Source organism: Lolium perenne, chromosome 3 (genome assembly GCF_019359855.2).
Source record: "Lolium perenne isolate Kyuss_39 chromosome 3, Kyuss_2.0, whole genome shotgun sequence".
Lineage (NCBI taxonomy): Eukaryota > Viridiplantae > Streptophyta > Magnoliopsida > Poales > Poaceae > Lolium > Lolium perenne.
The window spans coordinates 34608578-34614577 of NC_067246.2; positions in this window are offsets into that span (position 1 = coordinate 34608578).

Genomic DNA, 6000 nt, shown 5'->3' on the forward strand with positions numbered 1-6000 from the left:
GGCGACATGGTTGGAGAGGAAAATAGAAAACACTTCCAACATGGCCGGTAGTACCAGTACCAAGAGCGGTAGTACCGCAATCCCTATTGGTACCGGTCACTCGTACCGCTGCATCACACGAGGGAATGGCTAGCAACAGGCATGCCTATACCTTGACGGTACCTTGAACGGTAGTACCTCTCCCAAGAGGTACTTTCGACCAGGTACCGGTTTGGTACCGGTCATGCAAGATACGACACTTCCGCCCTGGTACCGCTATGGTACCGGGAGGAGTCCATAGCTTCCAGAGACCTTTCCGGTACCTCAGCGGTACCTGAAGCGGTAGTACCGTTGAGCTCTACGTGTCAGCTCTGCAGGCCAGTCCCAGACCCAGAGCGGTAGTACCGCTCCCAGGAATGGTAATACCGGTCATGCGGGAACTGAGGATAACGGCTGGATTTGGGGGGCCCTATAAATGGGGGCCTTCTTCCCTAGTTCGATCAAAGCTTTCTCTCTCTTTCCTCCATTGTTGCTGAGCTCAAAACCTTGAGGATCTCCCTCCCCATCCAACCAATCATGCTCAAACTTTAAGGATTGGTGGAGGAGACCCCGATCTATAGTTCTACCAAGAAAGTTTCCACCAATACCACCTAATCCTTAGTGGATCTTGATGTTAGGTGTAATGTCCCAGGTTTAGAGACGATCGAGGGGTAGATTTTAGAAAGGGATGTGCATTGCATAGTAAATTCTGGGGAAATTTCGCGCTTTTAAACAAAAACTGCATCAAAGGGGGACAAGTTTCTCTCTCGACACCTTACAGGGTTAGGGTTTCGAGAGTGCGACAAACTTGCATCTCACTTCACTAGTCTAGGGTTTTGAGAAGAGAGAGGAGAGTTTGCTTGATTGAATTCTAAATGATATGACATGGTTGAATTCAAACCAAGGTTGAATTTGAATTTCAAATTCAAATATTAAATAATTACCTTAAACAATTCAATTGAGGAAATTCATTAAGTATATAATCAATAATAAACAAGATGAACAATTATATTAAAGTAAAGCTCATTAGAGAAAACTTTGAGCTTTATTGATCATCACACACATTACAATGTCATTACAATATTCATAAGTGAAATAAAAGAATAATACAACACATTACATAAATGGGCAGAATAGAAGAAAGGAAAATAAAGAAAAATTACAAGTTAATAATCCTAGTCTAAATTCTACAAGGTCATCCTCATTTGATCTTGTATTTGATGAATTCTTTGTCCATTTTGCTCTATGGATGATCCCTGCACAAAATCTCAAAGAAGAACAAATTATGCCAAGTGGCAAAGCCACTTGGCAGGTTAGCAAAGAAGTTAAAATGATGGATAATATCACAGCTCTGCCGAGCTGATCCCTTCCAGGCCAGATTCACAGGATCTGGTTCACACAGACACACAAGCAGCACACACATCAGGTGTGCATGCTCAACACCCAGGCACTGGTTGTGCATGTGGCACAGCACACACACACATCTTCAGTGAGTCACCAGGTGCACATACCCAAGCTGTCAACCAGGGAGAGAAGAGGAGCATCATATATAACCTTTTCAGTGCTCAAACCCTAGTCATTTGTTCATCCATCGACAGCAGCAGTGGTAAGTTCATCAAGAACACCAAGAACACTTAGAACAGGAAAAACCACAAGCCACCAGAAACCATCCAGGGACAGTTTCACCAAAAAACTGTCAGCTGTGAGCAAGTACCAAATGGAGTAAAGCATCACAAGCTTGTAAGGAGGAGAAGGGCAAGCAAACCAAGCATCACAGAAGCAATCCTCTACAACAACATTTAAATCTAGGAGCTGGAGTGAGGTATACCACACAAGAACCTGAGCAAGATCATATCTTGCTCATAAATAAGCATACAATGCATCACTGAAGCTAATGAATGGGTAGAATACCTGTGTGTATCATCATCCGGCTACCAGGGCCATTTGGTGCAAGCATAGATGGGTAAGACCACTAGGTAAACATCCTATGGGAACAACAGTTATGCAAATCCATGCATAACTAGAGGAATCCAGCCAAGAATGAAACCATAGCTAGCCTAAACCACTCACTAAGCACCTACAGCTAGCTAGGCCATCAGATTATAGACAATTACTTGTCTATATATTTTGTCAACACCAAAAGGTCACTGGAAGTCCAAGATTAGATCAAGCCAGTGAACAACTATTCCATTCCAGCCAGCCAACACAAACTATGGCAAATCACAGATAGGGGAGCAACCAGGACAGCAACACAAGTGCTGCCAGGGCCACCTCAACCCTGAGCCAGCACAAGAACCTATACCTCATTATCCATTTGGATTCAGTAGAGGGCTAGGGTACACAAGCGAAGGTTGGCATCCATCTAGCTTTGACACAATTAATTAGATGATCACAACTGCAAAGCAGCTCACATCACTTATCCACTTCAGAAAAATTCAGGCAACACAGATAAGTGAACAAAACAAATAAATCAAAGCACCAGGGCTTTGCAGTGATCCAATGGATCAGTGCAAGCAACAGCAGTTGCTTAAGCCAACAACAATACACACCAGGTTAAGCCTGTGTGATACACACACAGCACAGAGTGAGCAACAGTGAGCCACAGACACCAAAGAGCAGCTTTTACAAGCAACTGGTGATCATATGATCACCAGAAGCTTGATAGAGCATGCTACTGCATGCTAGAACTCATTCTAAGCAATTAACACATGAATAGATAATTAAATAACTGAATAATTGCATCACAGATAAGGGCATCAGGCTTTATAATTGTATCCAGAAGCACATCAAAGGCTTGATGAACCAAAGGATCATATTACACAAGAAAAACACATATCTATTCATCACTGGATCACACTGCTAAGCCAACAGTAATGCTCAAGTGAGCATAATCATGAATCTGAACTAAAGGAACTAGCTCAGAGGCACTGGCACTTGCAAGTATGCAAGGATTAACCACCACAATCAAGCCAGGGACAGGATTAAGCACACACAGTATGCCCTAGTGACAGTAAAAAGAATAAGAGCATGCCAATAGGCCATGAGCATCACTGGATGCTCATGAGCAATCACAGGAGGGCCACAGCCAGAGATGGAAATGAACAGAAAGAGCTAGGAAACACAGAAGCATGGTAATCACAGCACAGTAAGCAGCATACGCATAATTGTAGAGCAAGCACACTAGCTAGGAGCCATGGCGCGTGCAGGCAGAGTAGCACGGGCACCAGTAACCACAAGCAATGGCCAGAGCTAGTTTAGAAGGAAAGGGAGAGAGGAAGAACAAGAAGTAAAGCAGCAGGGAGGCGGTGCAAGTTTACCAGTAACGGAGGAAGACGGCCATGGCGGCACGGCGGCACGCGTCGGGCGAACGACGGCGCCAGGCCATGGCCAAGCCAGGCAGTCGTTGGGGCGCAGGGACCCCAGCAGCACCACGGCGGGGCACACGGCCACGCCAAGGCGTCAGGCTCGTCGGCAACGACGAGACGCGACGGCGCCGCCCGCGGCCATGTCACCGGGGCGTTGAGGAAGAACGGCGGCGGCGGGGAAAAGCAGATCGACGCGGATCAATCGAAGCGCCGTCGAACGGCGGTTCGATTGATACCCATCTCACCGCCGGCGGTGGCCGGAGTAGGCCGGATTAATTCGGCGACGGCGGCGGCGACCACGGGTCGCCAGAGCAAGGGAGAGGATTAGGGTTAGGACGAGCGGCGCGTGGCGAGGGAGTGAGCGACCGACCGCTCGGGTCGGTTGGACCCGAGCTGGTCTAGCCAAACCACTGGGCTCCACTGACAGGTGGGCCCAGGGGCAAAACAGACTTTTCCAAATTCCATTAAAAACCAGAAAATTGGAAATTCAATAGAAAATTGATAAAAACTCTAAACAAATAATTAAAAATATGAAAACAGATCAGCATAAAATTATCTATCATAATAAAATACAAAAGAGAGTTTTTGAGGACAATTAAAAATAAGTCCTCATTTGAGGATTTAAATAATCATTTAAATCACACATATTAATTTCAATAATGAAAATAAGTCCATTAATGCATTTGGACTTCAAAAACACCTTGACAACATTTCAAGGTTGCATTTTACCCTAAATCAAGTATTCCCAAATCATTCTTAGTATTAACCTCTTACATGAATTAATAACGATGTCGGAAGGGGGGAACAAACCCTAAAAATGGAATCATGCATAAATTGCTTCTTTAACCATTGCCCTTATCGGACAATGATGCTATTTTTCAGAACAAGAGGACAAGGGTCAGTCCATACCTTCCAACTGCAGAACTTTGCAGTGTTCAGGCAAGTTCATCACTTGCTCATGTCATTTGAGTATCTTTATCAAATTACTTGCAAAGTACTATGATTATCACTATTGCATAAAAACCAAAACCACTATTTTCATAACTATGAATATGACTATGTGGTGGGCAATGGAACCATGGATTGTGTTGATATGGTGGAGGTTCCATTGCAAGGGTTTATATCCATCTAAGATTAAACAACAAATGTCGCCAGTGATTCTTGTGCCGTAATACCCGTGTTAACCATAAGATCTGGAGTGGGACGGAGTAGTCAAAAGTGTTTCCACCTCTCGTACATCAACGGATGCGCTTACCGTAGACACTTGACCCAGGTTGGGCAAGCGGTGGGGTGGGGATCCCATTCTAATTCCCCACGGTAAGTGGTCTATGATGGGTTGCAGCTACCGGCGAAGGAGTTTGGTTAACGAGTCCCAAACTGTTGTCGTGGTCGGGGTCCATCCTTAAGTGGTATAAGAGGACCGACGAGGACCCAGGGTCGGGGTATGCAACAAAGGGTGGGTGTGCGAGGTAGCGGAGGAACATGATTGGCTAGACCTTATACCGGGCCTCACACCAAAGGAAGTGTGGACGGGAAAGCTGCCCGGTTGGCACCAAGGTTAAGATCTCTTATGGGTAAAGCAACACACCTCTGCAGAGTGTAAAGAACTGTGACCTGTCACTCCCTGTTCCGGGATTGAGGAACTGCGAACGCGGCCGGAAAGGAGCTCCATGAAGTTCTAGTAAACCGGTGAAGGCTGACGGACATAGCTCTTTGAAATAAAAGCAATCTCTTGAAGAAATGTTTATCAAAACTTGCATTGGTATTAGACTTTCTGGTCTAGTATCGTAGCTAGTGCATAAAACACCTCTTATCTAAAATGAACTTGTTGAGTACGCTCGTACTCATACCACTCTTAAACCCCATGCTTAGATTGTCTGAACTGTCTGGAGGAGGAGGACTACGACAGCAATGATGGAGCCGAGATCATCGGCTACGAGGAACCAGACCTCTCAGGAGGAGTGGAAGGCGTAGACTACATCATCGTCTACGGATCCGGGGAGGCTTCCGGAGGAGAACAAGCCTAGAGATCTCTGAGGAGTAGTAGTAGCCGAGCAGCACAAACTCTTACTACAGAGCTGCTCGATTAAATAAATGTTTAGTTTAATGAGACAATGGTATTGTAAGTTAAGTTGGGTTCGCCTCGAACCCAGGAGTTATCCTCTTAGGACCCAAGAGGAGCTCCGAGACGACTTGTGTATGATGATTGTAATAATATGTGAATGAGTTATGGACCTTGCTATGTTCTGTTGTACTACTCTGAGGGATGTAATATTTGCGGAATGGTACTTCGCGAATGTTATATCAACGACTGGCATACTACAACATGCGATGGTATGCGAGGTCACCACAGTTGGTATCAGAGCAAAAGCTTTGACCTTAGGTTGGAACCTAGTAAATGGGACTAAACGTTAGGAGTCAAATAGGATTAGTAAAGAATTCTCTAAAAATATGGTGTATATTCAATTGAGAATACAACAATCATATCTTTTAGTGCGATAATTCTTTATTATCTCTATTATGATGCATTATTACTAATCTTATAATCTTTCTATTTCTACAGCCAACATGGCAAGTGCACGACCGGGAAGAAACGTGAAAGTTATGGATTCCACAC